A 21,662-nucleotide genomic window follows, 5' to 3' on the forward strand; every position below is an offset into this window, starting at 1 on the left:
AAAACCAAAAGGAGTATAAACACTTTATACCTCAGAACCTTTCAAGACAATCACCAAGGGCTGAAATGATCTGTCACCTGGGTTAGGCCCCAGCTTTCTACACAGAATCTTTATACGTGAACATTTTGAAAAATCACAAGGAGGGAAAACAATCTGGAGGAAAAAGAAATTTTAAGTGCAAAATATTCATACTATGTTAAGTGCAAAAAGCAGGTTACAAAAACATGAGATCTCAATTTTACAAAATGAACAGAAAATGTGATGGTCAGTACTGGCTGCAGGACACACCTGTGCAGTGTTAGCAGGTGCATTGCCAACTTGGGGCTGTGCCCAGTTAGTACTTCCAGGGTTGTCCCTGCCATTCCTGCCAGGTGGAGGAGAGTCCTGAGGGGGTCCACCCTGGAGAGGGCATGTATGACTAAGCTAAGTCTAACATGATTCAACCTGGCATTTTCCAAACACATGTGACCATGGAAAGTTTTGGTTTTTTTTTCCCCAGAACATCTATTAACATTCTTGCCTGCTCCCCTTGGAAACAGTTTGTTAAACACAAAAGGACTTGTTACTTACTAAATACAGGTAGATCTAGAGAAAAAGACTAAAATACCAAGCGTGGTGACCTGTGGGTTGTGAGATTTCAGGTTATAATACTTTCCCAAATTTTCTACAACACACATGTATTACTTTTATCATTCAAAAATAAGAAAAAAATGCAATGTCTTAGGATGATGAAAGTGCTACACTGTTCCACTTCATTTTAAACCATTCACTGATGAAAAGTACATTTGCTACTTCGAATGCCAATATACTAACTTGGAGAAAAGGAGAAAGATCGGGCAATCTGTAGCTTGCCATGTGTACACCAGCTATAAAAGAACTGTGGTCAGCTTAAACACCACTCTCAGGTTTCTGGTGTCCTATGAAAATAAATGAAGCAGGGAGTCCAGCCCTGGCAGGAGATGAAGGGGAACGTTTGTGCCTCTAATTTCCTGCTTATTCTCTCAGATGCCAACCATTACATGCAGCCATTGAGGGAAATTTAAAACGTATAGAGATAATCTAAACACTGTTCTGTTTATTTCCCCCCCAAAAAAATAGGGTAAATAGAAGAGAAATCACAGCTTGAGAGACATTTCTATGTATGTGTGACAATAATGCCTATATTAGTAACAATGGAAAGACATTTAAATCCCATGTTTTGAAACCCAAGTTTTGTTGAAATAAATGCTCACTGGTGTAAATAATCTTTTCAAACAAAATACATTTTTTTTGCCTATCTTCAACTGTAATGTTTACTGAAAAAAATTTTTTAAATACCACAATTTCAAGCAAAATAGTTGAAAAGTATACATTAGCCTTGATAGTGAACTCACTTTTTAGGCTGGGTTTCAAAATGTTCTATATATCAACACACAGAAAACATTAGTTAAGTGCTGTTGAGTAAAATATCCATTTATTAAAAATAGAAAAGCTGCTAAGCTTCTCTGTTGAAATTTGCCCATAAACTTGAATAATGGATGCACGGAACATACAACCTGGAAGCAAGACGTGAGCCTGCCCCTCCACACCCATCACTCCTAATACCAAGGCCTACACTGGTTGAATGGCCCATTGAAGGTCACATTGACAGGGCAACATGAAGCCAGAGGACGATTTCCAGAAGACTAAGGTCTTGGAGCCATACCTGAGAGCTCTCTGGGTTAATTAAGACAATAACTGCATCTCAGCTCTGACAAGAACAAAGAGATAATATTTATGTGAGAAAGAACTAAGTGCATCTGTGGCTGGCACACAAATCTTTCCCTTCATTTTAACTTGTTCTGCCTGTTTTCCAAATAACTCTTGGCTAAGGCCAAAAAAATCCTCCTGTTATTTTATCTGAACCCAGCTTTCACAATTTGATAAGCACTAGAATATGTGTATTGTGTGTGTGCTGCAGTTGGGGGGTGGGTAGGGGAGGTTTCAAAATGTTTATTAAATCAGGAAGCAATCGTTTTTGTCTGTTACCAAAAGAAAAAAAAAAATCGTTCTATTTCCCAAACTTATACAGTCAGAGCCCACATGAATTCTCTACCAGTGAAAATGGTCAGATTTCCCCTTCCAAATAGTAACATATATTTTATTGAAATATAATTGATTTACAATTAAAATTACATTTTAAAGTTTTATTTTAATATTTTATCAATATTTTCTAGAGAAAGTAACCAAAAATGTGGTCATTTTTTAATCAAATCAATGCCTAGAGAAGAAAATCTGGCACAACTACTGTCACTTTTTTAGTAGCATCATTTTACGAACTTTTATTGTATTCAGCCTCAGAGACATGAATTCACACATCTTTCCCTGAAGGGGATCACGGCATATTGTTTTAAGTACCAGGAAAACTATTCATCTATGACAAATGTACACCTTTCAAATCTATTTAAGCTAAAGCTATTGTTAAAGGCAGCTAACATTTTTCTGGTGTCATATTTCTGGAGACTCAACAAAGTTCACCAGGCACCTGGTTTCTATTCCCTATACATCATACATCTCCCATAACCAGCAGCTTCAAGCACTCCTGATCCTCCTAGGTTTTCCATTTCTAACTTCTCCTTTCTTTCTTTCCCTCTCTCTCTCTCTCCCCCAATTCACTTTCTCAGCGGGCCTTCCCCTCAGGGATGTTCCCTGCCAATGTGTAATCCAAGTTTGGTTAGCAGCATCTGCATTAACCAGCTTTATAATTAGTTTAAACAATCTGCCGGGACATGGAAAACCTGTCTTTCAGTAATTTTAGTTTCTTTCTTTCTTTTTTGGCTGCGATATACAATTTCAATGGTAGGGTATATATTTGACATTCCTGACAAAGAAATAAGAAGACACTGTTCCTTTTGAATTCTTAAAATAACAATAATTAGTATCATCATCATCATCTCTGTGCTTCACAATTCACACATCAATAAGGAAATTCAAGCTGATGCTTCCTGTTGGTTGGACTTTCATCTCAGCATCCTGTTCGGTCAAGTCACAGTCTCTTCCTTGCAGCCGTCTGATTATTCCTCCCTCCTATGACACTTGTTGGTTGGCCTCCAAGACACCCCATGCCCTTGGTGTTCCTCCTACTTCATTAGCTCTCTCTTATCCCTGATCTCCCTGCCGTTTAAGGGTGAGTGCCCTTGGGCTTAGTCCTCAGACCTCTTAGTTTTCCATACGCATTTACCTCTTTATTGACCTCACCCAGACTCACACTCGCACACTTACACACCTTCAGCCCAGACTGCTCCCTGAATTCCAGACCCTTCTATCCAACCATCTGCTAGTCATCTTCTCTTGGATGTCTCATGGGAATCTCAAATTTAACACATCCAAAGCTACCTTCCGATCTTCCCCATTCAAACCTCGTGTAATGCAGTCTTCCTCATTCTAGTAAACAGCAACTCCATCCTTCCAGGAGCCCAGGTCCAAAACCTCAGAATCACCCTTACCGCCTACCTCTCCCTTTCTCATACCTACATGGAAGCCATGAGCAGATTCTAGTGATTCAAAGCAGATCAAGACTCTGACCCCTTCAAACCACCTCTACCCTTCCCACCCTCATCCAAGTTAATATCATCCAGATCTTCCCTGGTTATCACAATAACCTGGTATCTGATTTTTTCCCTTCTGGACTTGTCCTCTTATAGTCTATTCTGAATTCAGCAGTTGAAAGATTTAAGAGAATTTTACAGAGTAATTTTATAGCTGATGAACAGTTTATAGAAATACATAAGATACATATAGATACATATTCTATACACATAGAATACATATGTAAATATATAGAAAGCAATGTATAAATACATAGAAATGCATTTGAGATTTTATTTTGAATATTTTTCATTTTCTTTTCCTAACTATTTATTTTTATTGTATTTTATAAGTGTTGCAGTCACAGACTGGGAAAAAATGGTCCTTCACCAGATATATTTGTTTTTATTTTTATCATTTCAATTATTAAGATATACCCATGTTGGTTTAATTGGCACTTTGATTGCATATTTCTTCATGTGTTTTCTGGCTCCATATTCATTATATTATGAGTTACCTGCTTATATTTTTCCCCACAATTCTATAAAGATGTTCTATCTTATTGATAAAATTATGATAACTGTTTGTACATTAGAGATAACAGCCCTTTGTTGATCATATACTATGCAACTATTTCCCCAGAACACTGTCTCTGCAACAAGTTTGGATGGTTTTTCACTACACTAAAATAAAATAATAAAGACTTAAAATGTGGTATGTAGTATCATTTTCTTTATCCTTACCTTCATGTTTTCTACTTAGAGATGCCTTTCCTACCACAAGATTGTAAAAGTAATCATATATTTTGCTCATACATTTATAGCTTACCTTGTTCCATGTATTATTTTTGTCCCCTAGAATTACTTTTGCATGAACTGTTTGGTAGGGATTCTGCTTTATTTTTCCTGATGACTAGGCAGGTGTCCCAACACGTTTTATTGAATAATTCATCTTTTTCCTTCCAATCAGAAATACCAACATTATGACACACTAAATTACCATATATACTAATCCAAAAATAGACTCTCTGTATTTTATTCATTGAAGTATTCTTTTACCAATACCACTGTTCGATCATCACTGACATAGTATTATTTAATATTTGAGATGGCAAGTACCCCTGATAAATATTTCTTATAATTTTGGAAGTATTTTATAGGTTCATTCTTCCAGAAGAATTTCAGAATTTTTTTAGCAAGTTCCCCAGTTTTAATAAGGATGGTATTGTGTAGTTTAATTGAACAAAAGTGAAATGTATGCATTATTGTAGTGAATCTTACTTTACAAGAACAAAGTATCTCTCTCCAGTTATTTGAAACTTATTTTATGTCCTACAATTGAGTTTTATAGCTTTCCTCACTTAGTTACTACACATTTCTAAGTAAGTTACTTCCAACATTGTACAGTTGGATTGATATTGTAAAGGGAATATCTTTTTAACAATATTTTCTAACATTCATGTTGGTGGTTAAGTCATCAATCTATTTTTACTTATTTACTTTATACCCAACCAGCAACCTTAGTCAACAACCAGAGTGCTTCTAATAGGTTTTCAAGTGAGTCTAAGCATACTCTGTTAATTCTAGTCACACTTTCAATTCATTCGTTAAAAAAAAAAAAATTTCAGGCACTTATTACATGTAAGGTATCACTGCAATTGAATATTAATATTGCATAAAAATATGGACCACTCCAAGGGATATAAAATATACTACAGATTATAAAACACATATATACACATATATTATTGTCTAAGAAACTGGGAGGTCTTTAAATGGGATACAGTTAAAATGTACTACGGGAGACTACAGAAGGATACATTACAGAAGGATGGAGGGTTTAAGGAAATCTTCATGAAAGGCTAGCATTTATTTTAAGCACAGAATGTCAAGATGTGAAAAGATTGGAGGGATAATACTCTAGAAAGAGAAAAAAATACATATGATCAAAGGCAAAATAAGAAATAGCCCCAAGTTTGGCCAGAGCACAGGGTATGCTAAAAAGAGATTAGAGTAACTTGCTTCTTGTTCAGTAGAAAATGGTGAGCTACTGGATGAATACAGCTATGCTTTTAGGAAGATGAATCTGGGGCAGGATGCAAACATGGACAATTTTGGGGAGAGAAGCACTGAGACAGAGTATTCTGGCTTTAAAATACAGGTCCAAAATCCTTTGACACTCCTGCATTGAGAGGTGCGGTCTATGTCCCCACCCCTTAAATCTGGACTTTGTGACTGCTTGACTGATATAATCCAGTAACAGTGACACTGGGCCAGTTCCCAGGCCCACACCTTAAGAAACTGGTAACTTTCACATCCTATCTCTTGGGCCACTAACTCTTGCAACTCAGCCACCATGCTATGAGGAAGCCCAAGCAGTCTGTGGAGAACTCACATGGAGATAAACTCAAGTTCCTGGTCTTTAGCACCAACTTAGCAGGCATGTAAATGAATTATCTCAGAAGTGGGTCCTCTAGCACCCAGACAAAATACTCCAGCTGATGCCACAAGGAAAAGAGACAAACCCTCTCTGCTGGACCCTGCCCTAACTGCAGATTCAAGATTGCTGTTGTTTTAAGCACTGAATTTTGGGGTGGTTTGTTGTAATATCAATAGTAACAGGACAGAGACGAATTTAGAGGCTCTCACAATAGTTCAGATCAATAAGATTAAGAAACAACTTGAAAAGCAGTGTGAGAATGGGGGAATAGTGCTAGACAGCAGCAATATTCTGAAGATACAATCAATAGAAGGACTGCAGCCTAAAATTACAATTAAAATCTAGCCACTTAGTTATTTCACTGAATAAGAATTAAGTAAGTAGACACTATTATTTACTAATATTTTGGAATTGCACATTGTGGTAGATTTTTTTAAAGTCAAAAACCACTCCCTCTCCCCACCCACCCCAACACTCCCCACTGGAAGAGTATACTTTCCTGCCACATTGATATCGAGCTTAGCCATGTAACTTGCTTTATCAATGGTATGTGAGCTGTAATGACAGTGGGTCAGGTCCAAGTAGAGGCATTAAGAGACACTGCAAGTTTCTGCTTGGTCTTTACACTTCTGCCATCACAGAGGAACATGTCCCATGCAAGTCTTGGGGAGATACATGCAGAGCAATCCTGAACCCAACCCACGGTCTGGAGCCCAGCCCAGGTAAGTCAAATCCCAGCCAAGCTACAGATGCACAAGCAAGAAACACTTATTGTCATACATAAGTAACAAAATATAAGTAATTGTAATAGATAAATAATTGAGTATTATTGTATGCCACTGGTTTATCGTATAGAATCACTGTGTCTGACAAATATACTTACTAATCTTTGGGAATTGTCCACTGCCACCAACTTATCAGAAATGTATAAGATCATAAACTTAATTACCAACACTTAGAGATACGCCTCTCACTTAGAGAAATATATATAGATATATATACACTGATATTTTAAATGCTTCCATTTGGTTGAATTGAGAGGCAAAGCTTTCTCTAGATGGAACCAAACAAGAATTTTTTAATAAAGTATGCAATTGTTTTTTCTAATCTTTGATTTCTTACTACAACCACCCACTCACTGGATGGGAAGGGGATTTTCTGGTACAAAGCAGTAAATGTAACAAAATGGAGATACTCTAAAGACAACCTTTATGGGTTAGTATACACAGCAGTTCTCAAAGTGTGGTACCAAAGGGGATCTGGGAGGTCAAAAGTATTTTCATAATGATACAAGGACATGATTTGCCTTTTTCACTCTCATTCTCTCACAAGCTGCAGTTTTCCAGGGGCCTCAGTATGTTTTATATCTCAACAGACTGACTACAGAAATAAATAAGAGAATCCAGCTATCTTCTATTAAGCCAGAAATTAGAGATTTGCAAAAATTAATTTAAAAAAAAGTGTCATTCTCACCAAGCTTGTTTAGAAAAATATAGCATTTTTTACTTAAAAATTGTTTTAGGGCTTCCCTGGTGGCGCAGTGATTGAGAATCCACCTGCTGATGCAGGGGACACGGGTTCGTGCCCCGGTCCGGGAAGATCCCACATGCCGCAGAGTGGCTGGGCCCGTGAGCCATGGCTTCTGAGCCTGTACGTCCGGAGCCTGCGCTCCACAATGGGAGAGGCCACAACAGTGAGAGGCCCGCGTACCACAAAAAAAAAAAAAAAAAAGTGTTTTATGTTAGCATAAAATTAGTTTATTATTAATTAAAATTAATTAATAAAGAAATATTTTTAAGTGTCCCCAAATGGGGACATTTCCTTTCTAATATAGCAAATATTTATGATATAAGCCATATATCTAAAGCTGTTCAGGACCCTGAAAAAATTTGTAAGAATATAAAGGGGGCTGAGACCAAAAAGTTCAAGATACATGCTATACTATGGCCCAGAGTACACACCAATGTGTTAAAAAATACAATGGAAAAGCAGACTCTAAGAAGAGTTTTGGGGGCTCCTATAAGAACAAGTCCTAGACTTAAATATCATTACCTTCATAATTTAGACAGAAGTGTCAGCCATGTGGCTCCTTTGTGCAAACTTTTTTCTTTGTTCATAATAATCCTGCTGAATTGTGCCTTTAAATGCTAGAGAGTATGTATGGCAAGGGTTACAGAGCGTTGACACTAAATAGTCTTATTTTTGCTCAAGCTGCTACACAGAGCTTATAAGATGCTCTGGCATTATTATGGGGTAAAAATGGAAGTGTATTAAGTAAACAGAAATGAACCATTAACAGAAGTAGTTATGTGTTCCCCCAAAGGACTCAAAACATTTCAAATATATGAGCATAGATAAAACCTCTGTTAATAACCTCACAGGTACACAGTTGTTTTTACCACATTTTAGAAGAGGAAAATGTTATTAGTTCATACACAGTAAACTACAAAGCAGAAACATCAAATCCCTAATACCTCCTCTCTGCCAAGCAGTCATTTATATATCAGGGCAAATGCAAAATGGATAATCTCTTGAACCACCACATTTGAGACTTTTGAATGAGCAACAAATACTTTTTTCCCTCTGTTTTAATATAAGATGATTTCATAGCATCCTTTCCACCTTCGTTGTCTGCCTATACAGCCTACATGAACCCATTAAGCCTGGAAAACATTTTCTAATAAGTCTATCAAAGATTTTCTATACATTTCTATATATGAAGTGAAAATTAGCCACTGAACTTGGATACTGTCACCACAATCTTCATGATGATCAAAGAAGATTACAAAGTCACTCAAAATGCTAAATCTACATTTTACAAAACTAGCAAAATGTTTTTCCATGAGTCATTAAGCTCTCCTTTATCTTAGGCCTATCTGTAAACAATATGAAGTAATACAGGGTAATATGTGTGCCAGCTTTTCCAATAGTTTCATCATAATTCTGTGTAACTCATACTACTATCCAGTGAGGGAAAAGGTTCCAGATAATCAGCAACTAAAAAAAGAAAAATGTCAGCTACCACCTGTTAAGAAGAAATGATGAGTTTATATGGTTGAATGAGGGTGTACAAGAGTAATGTCAGCTACTGGAACAAATAGGTCCAACAATATATAAGGCCTCAACACAACAGAAATTTATTTCTCTTTCTCTCTCATGTTCATATAATTTATGTTCTTTTCTTCATTGTATAGTTATTACTGGGAAAGACTGCAAATATTTATCATCAAAGATTTTCTCTTCAGGAATATGTGGGTGTTCTGGCTGGTGAAGAGCCCTCCTTCACACAATGATGGAGACCCAGATGTCTTCAATCCTGTCTCCCCACCATCCACTATTGGCTTAACAGCTATCTACATCCAACCAGAAGAAGAAGAGAGACAGAGCACAGAATTCTTGTCCCAGATTTGACACACATGATGATACAATGGTTACACAGCTGCTATGTGTGCCAAAGGAGGGAAACAGCACACAGGAAGAACAGACAATGTGTTTAAACATAATGTAAAATAATATGCCAGAAGATTGGTTCAAAATGGTGGAGTAGAAGGACATGTGCTCACACCCTCTTGCGAGAGCACTGGAATCACAACTAACTGCTGAACAGTCATTGACAGGAAGACACTGGAACTCACCAAAAAAGATACCCCACATCAAAAGACAAAGGAGAAGTTACAAAGAGACAGTAGGAGGGGCGCAATCACAATAAAATCAAATCCCATAACTGCTGGGTGGGTGACTCACAAACTGGAGAACAAGTATACCACAGAAGTCCACCCACTGGAGTGAAAGTTCTGAGCCCCACGTCAGGCTTCCCAACCTGGGGGTCCAGCAATGGGAGGAGGAATTCCTAGAGAATGAGATTTTGAAGCCTAGCGGTATTTGATTGCAGGACTTTGATAGGACTGGGGGAAACAGAGACTCCACTCTTGGAGAGCACACACAAAGTAGTGTGTGCATCAGGACCCAGGGGAAGGAGCAGTGACCCCATAGGAGACTGAACCAGACTTACCTGCTAGTGTAGGAGGGTCTCCTGCAGAGGTGGGGGATGGCTGTGGCTCACTGTGAGGACAAGGACACTAGTAGCAGAAGTTCTGGGAAGTACTCCTTGGTGTGAGCCCTCCCAGAGTCCACCATTAGCCCCACCAAACAGCCAGGTAGACTCCAGTGATGGTTTGCCTCAGGCCAAACAACCAACGGGTAGGGAACCCAGCCCCACCCATCAGCACACAAGTGGATTAAAGTTTTACTGACCTCTGCCCACCAGATCAAGACCCAGGTCTATCCACCACCAGTCCCTCCCATTAGGAAACTTGTGCAAGCCTCTTAGATAGCTTCATCCACCAGAGGGCAGACAGCAGAAGCAAGAACTACAATCCTTCAGCCTGTGGAACAAAAACCACATTCACAGAAAGACAGACAAGATGAAAAGGCAGAGGGCTATGTACCAGATGAAGGAACAAGATTAAAATGCCAGAAAAACAATGAAATGAAGTGGAGATAGGCAACCTTCCAGAAAAAGAATTCAGAATGATGATAGTGAAGATGATCCAGGACCTCAGAAAAAGAAAGGAGGCAAAGATCGAGAAGATGCAAGAAATGTTTAACAAAGACCTAGAAGAATTAAAGAACAAACACCTAGAAGAATGAAAGAACAAACAAACAGAGATGAGCAATACAATAACTGAAATAAAAAATACACTAGAAGGAATCTATAGCAGAATAACTGAGGCAGAAGAACGGATAAGTGACCTGGAAGACAGAATGGTGGAATTCACTGTTTGAAACAGAATAAAGAAAAAAAGAATGAAAAGAAATGAAGACACACTAAGAGACCTCTGAGACAACATTAAACGCACCAACATTTACATTATAGGGTTCCCAGAAAGAGAAGAGAGAGAGAAAGGACCCGAGAAAATATTTGAACAGATTATAGTCGAAAACTTCCCTAACATGGGAAAAGAAATAGCCATCCAAGTCCAGGAAGTGCAGAGAGTTCCATACATGATAAACCCAGGGAGAAATATGCCGAGACATATAGTAATCAAATTGGCAAAAATTAAAGACAAAGAAAAATTATTGAGAGCAGCAAGGGAAAAATGACAAATAAAATACAAGGGAACTCCCATAAGGTTAACAGCTGAATTCTCAGCAGAAACTCTACAAGCCAGAAGGGAGTGGCATGATATATTTAAAGTAAAGAAAGGGAAGAACCTACAACCAAGATTACTCTACCCAGCAAGGATCTCATTCAATTCGATGGAGAAATCAAAAGTTTTACAGACAAGCAAAAGCTACGAGAATTCAGCAGCACCAAACCAGCTCTACAACAAATGCTAAAGGAACTTCTCTAAGTGGGAAACACAAGAGGAGAAAAGGACCTACAAAAACAAACCCATAATGATTACAAAAGTGGTAATAGAAACATACATATAATTACCTTAGATGTGAATGGATTAAATGCTCCAACCAAAAGTCACAGGCTTGCTGAATGGATACAAAAACAAAACCAATATATATGCTGTCTAAAACAGACCCACTTCAGAACTAGGGACACATACAGACTGAAAGTGAGGGAATGGAAAAATATATTCTATGAAAATGGAAATCAAAAGAAAGCTGGAGTAGCAATACTCATATCAGATAAAATAGACTTTAAAATAAAGAATCAAGAGACAAGGAAGGGGCTTCCCTGGTGGCGCAGTGGTTGAGAGTCCGCCTGCCGATGCAGGGGTCGCGGGTTCGTGCCCTGGTCCGGGAGGATCCCACGTGCCGTGGAGCGGCTGGGCCCGTGAGCCATGGCCGCTGGGCCTGCGCGTCCGGAGCCTGTGCTCCGCAACGGGAGAGGCCACAGCAGTGAGAGGCCCGCATACCACAAAAAAAAAAAAAAAAAGAGACAAGGAAGGACACTACATAATGATCAAGGGAACAATCCAAGAAGAAGATATAACAATTATAAATATATATGCACCCAACATAGGAGCACCCCAATATATAAGGCAACTGCTAACAGCTATAAAAGAGGAAATTGACAGTAACACAATAATAGTGGGGAACTTTAACACCTCACTTACACCAATGGAGAGATCATTCAAACAAAAACTTAATAAGGAAACACAAGCTTTAAATGATACAATAGACCAGATAGATTTAATTTATATTTATAGGACATTCCATCCAAAAACAGCAGATTACACTTTCTTCTCAAGTGCACAGGGAACATTCTCCAGGATACATCACACATTGGGTCACTAATCAAGCCTCAGTAAATTTAAGAAAATTGAAATCATATCAAGCATCTTTTCTGACAACAACACTATGAGATTAGAAATAAATTACAGGGAAAAAAATGTAAAAAAACACAAACACATGCAGGCTAAACAATTCGTTACTGAATAACCAAGAGATCACTGAAGAAATCAAAGAGGAAATCAAAAAATACCTAGAGACAAATGACAATGAAAACACGACAATCCAAAACCTATGGGATGCAGCAAAAGTGGTTCTGAGAAGGAAGTTTATAGCAACACAAGCCTACCTCAAGAAACAAGAAAAATCTCAAATAAACAATCTAACCTTACAACTAAAGGAACTAGAGTAAGAAGAACAAACAAAACCCAAAATTAGTACAAGGAAAGAAATCATAAAGATCAGAATAGAAATAAATGAAATAGAAACAAATAAAACAATAGCAAAGATCAATAAAATTAAAAGCTGGTTCTTTGAGGAGATAAACAAAATTGATAAACCATTAGCCAGGCTCATCAAGAAAAGGGGGAGAGGACTCAAATCAATAAAATTAGAAATGAAAAAGGAGAAGTTACAACAGACACTGCAGAAATACAAAGCATCCTAAGAGACTACTACAAGCAACACTATGCCAATAAAATGGACAACCTGGAAGAAATGGGCAAATTCTTAAAAAGGTATAACCTTCCAAGACTGAACCAGGAAGAAATAGAAAATATGAACAGACCAATCACAAGTAACGAAATCGAAACTGTGATGAAAAATCTTCCAACAAACAAAAGTCCAGGACCAGATAGCTTCACAGGTGAATTCTATCAAACATTTAAAGAAGAGCTAACACCCATCCTTCTCATACTCTTCCAAAAAATTGCAGAAGAAGGAACACTCCTAAACTCATTCTATGAGCCCACCATCACCCTGATACCAAAACCAGACAGAGATACTACAAAAAAACAAAATTACAGACCAATATCACTGATGAATATAGATGCAAAAATCCTCAACGAAATACTAGATAACAGTATCCAACAACACATTAAAAAGATCATACACAATGATCAAGTGGGATTTATCCCAGGAATGCAAGGATTCTTCAATATATGCAAATCAATGTGATACACCATATTAACAAATTGAAGAAGAAAAACCATATGATCACCTCAATAGATGCAGAAAAAGCTTTTAACAAAATTCAACGCCCATTTATGATAAAAACTCTCCAGAACGTGGACATAGTGGGAAGCTACCTCAACATAATAAAGGCCATATATGACAAACCCACAGAAAACATCATTCTCAATGGTGAAAAACTGAAACCATTTCCTCTAAGATAAGGAACAAGACAAGGATGTCCACTCTCGCCACAATTATTCAACATAGTTTTGGAAGTCCTAGCCACAGCAATCAGAGAAGAAACAGAAATAAAAGGAATCCAAATTGGAAAAGAAAAAGTAAAACTGTCATTGTTTGCAGATGACATGATACTATACGTAGAGAATCCTAAAGATGCCACCAGAAAACTACTAGAGCTAATCCATGAATTTGGTAAAGTTGCAGGATACAAAATGCACAGAAATCTCTTGCATTCTTATATACTAATGATGAAAAATCTGAAAGAGAAATTAAGGAAACACTCCTATTTACCACTGCAACAAAAAGAATAAAATACCTAGGAATGAACCTACCTAGGGAGACAAAAGAACTGTATGCAGAAAACTATAAGACACTAATGAAAGACATTAAAGATGACACAAACAGATGGAGAGATATACCATGTTCTTGCATTGGAAGAATCAATATTGTGAAAATGACTATACTACCCAAAGCAACCTACAGATTCAATTCAATCCCTGTCAAATTACCAATGGCATTTTTTACAGAAGTAGAGCAAAAAATGTTAAAATTTGTATGGAGACACAAAAGACCCCGAAGAGCCAAAGCGGTCTTGAGGGAAAAAAACGGAGCTGGAGGAATCAGGCTCCCTGACTTCAGACTATACTACAAAGCTACAGTAATCAAGACAATATGGTACTGGCATAAAAACAGAATTATAGATCAATGTAACAGGATAGAAAGCCCAGAGATAAACCCACATACCTAAGGTCAACTAATCTATGACAAAGGAGGCAGGGATATACAATGGAGACATGATAGCCCCTTCAATAAGTGGTGCTGGGAAAACTGGACAGGTGCATGTAAAAGAATGAAATTAGAAGACTCCCTAACACCATACACAAAAATAAACTCAAAATGGATTTGAGACCTAAATGTGAGATCAGACACTATAAAACTCTTAGAGGAAAACACAGGAAGAACACTCTTTGACATAAATCACAGAAAGATCTTTTTTGATTCACCTCCTAGAGTAATGGAAATAAAAACAAAAATAAACAAATGGGACCTGATGAAACTTAAAAGCTTTTGCAAAGCAAAAGAAACTACAAACAAGACAAAAAGACAACCCTCAGAATGGGAGAAAATATTTGCAAATGAATCAATGAACAAAAGATTAATTTCCAAAATATATAAACAGCTCATGCAGCTCAATTTTAGAAAAACAAACAACCCTATCAAAAAGTGGGCAGAAGACCTAAATAGACATTTCTTCACAGAAGACATACAGATGGTTAAAAACACATGAAAAGATGCTCAACATCACTAATTAGTAGAGAAATGCAAATCAAAGCCACAATGAGGTATCATCTCACACCAGTTAGAATGGGCATCATCAGAAAATCTACAAACAGTAAATGCTAGAGAGGGTGTATAGAAAAGGGAACCCTCTTGCACTGTTGGTGGGAATGTAAATTGATATAGCCACTATGGAAAACAGTATGGAGGTTCCTTAATAAACTAAAAATAGGATTACCATATGATCCAGCAATCCCACTACTGGGCATATACCCAGAGAAAACCATAATTCAAAAAGACACATGCACCCCAATGTTCACTGCAGCACTATTTTCAATAGCCAGTTCATGGGAGCAACCTAAATGCCCATCGACAGATGAATGGATAAAGAAGATGTTGTACATATATACAATGGAATATTATTCAGCCATAAAAAGGAATGAAATTGGGTCATTTGTAGAGACATGGATGGATCTAGAGACTGTCATACAGAGTGAAGTAAGTCAGAAAGAGAAAAACAAATATTGTATATTAATACATATATGTGGAACCTATAAAAACAGTACAGATGAACCGGTTTGCAGGGCAGAAATAGAGACACAGATGTAGAGAACAAACGTATGGACACCAAGAGGGGAAAGTGGTGGGGGTCGGCGTGGTGTGATGAATTGGGAGATTGGGATTGACATATATACACTAATATGTATAAAATGGATAAATAATAAAAACATGTTGTATAAAAATATAAATAAAATTTGAAAACAAACAAACAAACAATATGCCACAGTCTACTTGTTTTAGAAGACAATTAAAACTGCCTAATCCATCTAGCTGGTAGGAATCAGATATGGTGTAATTATTCACAGGCAACAGTTTTGCTTAGAGTCTGAGTGTAAGAAACAGAATTATAAACACCAATGTCTTAAAAAAAAAAAAAAGAGTCATTCCATTATTAACCAAAGTGGGATGTTTATAATTCTGAGATATGTATTCTTTCATTAAAGGATAATGAAAGGCTTTCTCTCCATTACAGAATATTGGGATATCTTACTTGTGTTATGACTAATTTAAGGAACACTGATGTCTGGTTCTCTTGATGTTCTTTAATTATCCTGTTATTATTACTCCACGTAGAGGAGGATGTCAGTAGGAATAGGCAAAGCTAGTCTGGGTTCCTTACATACTTAGAAAGGCTGATTTCCTTAGTATTTCTCTTTTGTTCTCAACAGCTGACTCAATAGGTATAGACACAGAGCTGCTACCAAAGCTGCTGGCCCTGGTAACACAGCTGGCTCCTGTCCATGGCCACCGATGCTACTTCGTGCACCAGTGATGGGCAGAATTCTAAACCATATTCTGCATCTCTGAGTCCTCACTCCAGAGGCACAGTCTCAGCTTTGGCAGGCCTGAAGTCCTGTGCTCCTTCTAGCTGGCAGAACTCAGGGAAAACAAAAGTAGGCATTTCTACTTGGGAATCTAAGAGGAACAGGGCTGTCTCACCCACCCCCCTTCAAAAATGATGGATTCCCCCAAATTCAGGAAAAGGATCCAGATGTTAGACAGCCCAAATGTGACAAATGTCTACTACAGTCATGATAAAATGTTAACTTTAATAGACACAGACTCTTGCCACCTGTCATGAGATTTGGGCTGTTATCAGAGGGAGAAAACCTGGAAGAAGATTATGGGGGAAACGATTTTCTACTCATGCCCTTGGGTTTCATGTCCATAAAATCCCCGAAGACTCTACCAGGCTTTGTCTTCTCCATTCAATGCCAGGACCTCAGGAAAAAGCTACTAAAAGTGGTAGGGAATAGTCCTAGTGATGACAGTCATTCCCAGCACTGTCTAAAACAACACTCTGTGATGATGAAAATGTTCTATGTGTTGTCCGGTATGCGGCCTCTAGCCACATGTGGCCATTGAGACTGAAATTGTTGCTAGTATGAATGATAAACTCAATTTTGAATTTTATTAATTTAAATTTAGATTTCAATAACCACATGTGACTACTGGCTATCACAGTGGACAGTGCAGGTCTACCCTTCCTGGTGGTGTTGAACCAACCCAGTGTATAAGAAAGGAGACTGAAGTCTTTTAGAAGGAAGTTGCTTCATTGTCCTCAGCAACCCAATCTAATATCGCAAAAAAATATGTGTGGGTATTTCTTTCCTGTAACTGTTTAAAATATTCTGGCTCTGTCTTGGCTGGATCATGGGTTCAATCCTAACCTGATTTAAATATCCTCACAAAGTTCTAGAGCAACAATTCTAAACTTCTCTGATTATGAGAACCCATTTTTTTATTTCATTGAAGTACAGTTGATTTACAATGTTGTGTTAATTTCTGCTGTACAGCAAAGTGATTCAGTTACACATATATTCTGTTTCATATTCTTTTCCATTATGGAAAAGAATATCACTGGATATCAATATCACTGGATACTGAATATAGTTCCCTGTGCTATACAGTAGGACCTTCTTATTTATCCATCCTATATGTAATAGTTTGCATCTGCTAATCCCAAACTCCCAATACTTCCTTCCCCCTCCCCTCCTCCCCCTTGACAACCACAAGGCTGTTCTCTATTTCTGTCAGTCTGTTCCTCTTTTGTAGATATGTTCATTTGTATTGTATTTTAGATTGTACATATAAATGATATAATTTAGTATTTGTCTTTCTCTTTCTGACTTACTTTGCTTGGTATGATAATCTCTAGGTCCATCCACATTGCTGCAAATGGCATTATTTCATTTTTTTATGGCTGAGTAATATTCTATTGTATATATGTACCATATCTTCTTTACCCATTCATCTATCGATGGACATTTAGATTGTCTTAGCTATTGTAAATAGTGCTGCTATGAACATAGGGGTGCATGTATCTTTTCAAATTATAGTTTTGTCTGGGTATATGCCCAGGAGTGGCATTGCTGGATCATATGGCAACTCTATTTTTAGTTTTTTGTGGAACCTCCATACTGTTTTCCATACTGGCTGTATCAACTTACATTCCCATCAACAGTGCAAGAGGGTTCCCTTTTTTCCACACCTTCTCCAGCATTTATTATTTGTAGACTTTTAAATGATGACCATTCTAACCTGTGTGAGGTGGTGAGGACCCATTTTTAAAGTCAAAATGAGTTATTAACTGTTTACAATAGTTGTGCTTTACCTCCTGTTAAGAAAATCTATTATAGTAAAGAGCTCCTCTTAATTCAATAGCACTTATATTCATGTATATTTCCTCATAACAGCAGCAACTATATAGGGTTTTCAAATAGTCATACACATAAACACAGGATACATTATTTATTTAATATATGAGCAATCCTTGACATTATCATGGATTCTAGGACCTCTTACAATCTCTCACTGCCTCCTGGTCTCTGTGCACACAGGTTAGGAGCCCTCTTTTAAAGACCATGTTCCCAAGTATCCACCAGATATGTGATATATGTTGTACAAATGTAGGTCTTGGTTCACAAGAGGGAGTTTGGATTGTTATTAGAGAAATGAGAAAATGCAACTTTTCTAATGCTTGGAAGTCAAATTTTTTCAATGTATATCTGGTAGCAGATGTACAATATAAATTATTTATGCTGCAGTGAAGCCCAATTATCATTCTAGCTGCAAAGAAGATCAAGGTCTAACAATTTGGATTTCCTAAAAGTGTAGTTTTATAACTCAACATTTATATAATGTTCATCAGCTCTCCACCTGTGATTAACTCATGTTTCTCTGTGTCATCTTTGAAGCCAAAAATCTGAAGAAATAATTTCAGGAAAAAATAAAATAAAGCAAACATTTACTTAGTAACTCTGCAGTCACTTCACTGTAAGTAATCTGCACAGAGCAGATTTCTGAAGTCCATTTGTGCAGCAAATTAGCTGCAATTTCTCCATTTAATATCTCTATTTACAAATACACCCCTGTAGTATTTATGTCCAAATGCAGAGTGTACACTGGTGTTTCAATTTATCTTAAATGGGACAAGTATTTCATCTCAGTTTCACCTCCTCTATTTCCAATTCAGAGATAAGAAAGCATGTTTGTTCTCCAGCCCAGATTTCCAAAGATCTAGTCCATGTCATAATTCTCCCTTTTTGCTATCTAGAGGTAGGTGATGTTTTATAAGTGATATATGTGTAACTAACTTTGGGAGCTCTGGCAGAGAGGAGAACTGAACCATCCCCTGGCTGGAGATGGCCATGAGCTAGACAAGGTCATTGAAAGCTGGAGCTGAAAAGCCACTTTATGAAGCTGACAGAAGAATGAAGACAGACACCATCAGCTTCACAAATCTGTGATTATAAAATGGGGAAGAATGTTTCCACACCATAACTTCTCTGCCCAAAGATCTAAGAGCTAAACTCCTAAAATCTGAGAGGAGACTGGAGGGACACATTGAAGGATAGTGGTCCAAGGTCAAGTTTGACTGCTGGGATCTTGGAACATCCCAAAATCTCAGAGGTAATCCTATGGTTTGGGGTGATGGCCACATCAGACCCACCACAGCACTTGTGTCTAGAGCTTTCCCAGCATCTGTACGGACTTCTGGACACACCACTCTCATCAGAACCAAAGTCCCCAAGCATATCTTTCAGAACAGAAGAGCCAGCAGATGTTGGTCTATATGACAGAGTAAAAGTTACCAGGAAAACAAAGCAACTGCTAGGCTAGGAGCTCCATCCATGAAATTTAGTAACCTCTTGGAGATTCGGTATAGATTACCAAAAGGCTCCATAAACCTAGAGTGGCCACGACCTTGTTACAGCTGATAAAGTATCAAGCAAACCACAATCCATGCTCTGAGAAAGAAATCTCAGAAAAAAATGGAAGATGTGACAACTTTAGCCACAGACCATTGTATATTTCCAAACTCTCTGGGCTTCCCAGAATGATGTCATCCACTGAAAAAATAGGAACATATTTCATCCACATACGTTGAAACTGTCTATTTCAATAAAAAATGTGCCTAGTGGGAGACATTCACTTATTACACATCACATGCATTGACTACTGTAGCTAACAGCTACTCAAAATAGTCGTTCTTTAAAAAGCCTGGAAAACTCAATATTGAATTTAGAAAGCTGAATCTGAGGTTTTAATTCAACTTACAATGGCATGCATTAGCTGCCTAAAATTGGCTTCTCAATTAAATAGCTTGGGTTGTAATTTATTCAAGATAACAAATTTTTTTTAAGTCATAATAAGTTAATTTTAAAAGTACAGACACCTACCTTTTTAAGAAAGATCATGTTTCAGGATTCCATAGCATAGAGAAACCATTTTTTCCTGTGGAGAGAAAAGAAGAAAGACTATCCACTAATAACAGAAAGTAGCAAAGGTGAACTTTTAAGACCTGCTATAGTTTCCTCATGTTACGGTTTCAGTTACAACATTCACAACTGCAAGCTATCATCTTAGACTTAAAATATTTCTTAATTTCTACCTAAATGAAATATGTTAAAGATTTTGATTCCAAACACTTGATTTCTGGGAATTCCTGGTGGTCCAGTGGTTAAGATTCCACACTTTCACTGCCTTGGGCCTGGGTTCAATCCCTGGTGGGGGAACTAAGATTCTGCAAGACACACACACACACACACACACACACACACACACACACACACACACACACACGACGATTTCTTAGGAGCAAATGGGAAAAATAAATGGGAATTTTTCAAAATTAGAATTTGAATATTCACTTCACATCTATCCCAATGTGATATCCTCAAACATTTTAATTTCACGAAGTAAATGTATAAATGAAGAAGTAAATGTATAAAACTCCACTCCTGCTTCAATATTCCCAGTGGGAAATGATGTGAGGAGATTGTAATAGCCTGCGCAGGTAACGTAATGTAACAGAATCATAAGCTACTATGTCCTTCTGTTAAAGCATTTTTTATTGTCCAGACCAGTAAGCCATTTAAGGGTTCTGTTTTTCTTAGCTTAGACTTTTGAATTGAGAAAAACATACAAAGTTAAGTAAATCAAAATAGGATCCCTTAACCTAAAATATGACACAAATGAACTTTTATGAAACAGAAACAGACTCACAGTCATAGAGAATAGAGTTGTGGTTGCCAAGGGGGAGGGTAGGATGGGGGGGTGGATTGGGAGTTTGGGATTAGCAGATGCAAACTATTATATATACAATGGATAAACAACAAGGTCCTACTGTATAGCACAAGGAACTAAATTCAGTATCCTGTGGTAAACCATAATGGAAAAGAATATGAAAAAGAATGTGTATGTGTGTGTGTGTGTGTGTGTGTGCGTGTATAACTGAATCACTGCTGTATAGTAGAAATGTATAGTAGAAATTAACACATTGTACATCAACTATACTTCAATAAATTTTTTAAAAGGATACCTCTGATTTTATTTTACATTTACTATTTACAATAAATTGTTGACATAAAAACCTATTAGTCACTAATAAATACTAACTTTTCTATTCAAAATTACTTTTTGTTGTACATTAAATTATTCTAATATTTTGACCTTACACACTCAAGCCCAAATAAGGAAGGGAATGGTTTAATTTAATGCAAGTTAATCATCTACTACTATTAACGATTTCCCCCAAATCTAAGTAAAACAGCTAATGGAATAATGTTCACAAGAATGTAATTCTGAATCTGACACTGATGCGTTAGGTTCCATGTGCAAAGTAATTTAATTTTCAGTGGGGGATGTGTAGATTCAGAAACAATGACCACGATTTCTGAACCAAAAGAGCTTCAACGATTTGAAATGACCACCAAAGCATAAATTCAAGGCAA

At 37.3% G+C, this 21,662-nt stretch overlaps 1 protein-coding gene across 6 annotated transcripts in view; it reads right to left on the minus strand.

Annotated features, from left to right (window-relative positions):
* Positions 1–21,662, minus strand: part of PLCB4 (phospholipase C beta 4) — a 436,230-nt gene that overhangs the window by 387,947 nt on the left and 26,621 nt on the right. For 2 of the 6 annotated variants that reach the window (XM_067012114.1, XM_059036887.2), the window contains exon 2: positions 20,109–20,163. The exons of the other annotated variants lie outside the window; for them this stretch is intronic. The gene's annotated coding sequence lies outside the window, so the exon portion shown is untranslated. The remainder of the gene's footprint in view (positions 1–20,108; positions 20,164–21,662) is intronic. 6 annotated transcript variants of the gene reach the window in all.

The sequence above is a fragment of the Kogia breviceps genome, chromosome 14 (genome assembly GCF_026419965.1).
Source record: "Kogia breviceps isolate mKogBre1 chromosome 14, mKogBre1 haplotype 1, whole genome shotgun sequence".
Taxonomy (NCBI): domain Eukaryota; kingdom Metazoa; phylum Chordata; class Mammalia; order Artiodactyla; family Physeteridae; genus Kogia; species Kogia breviceps.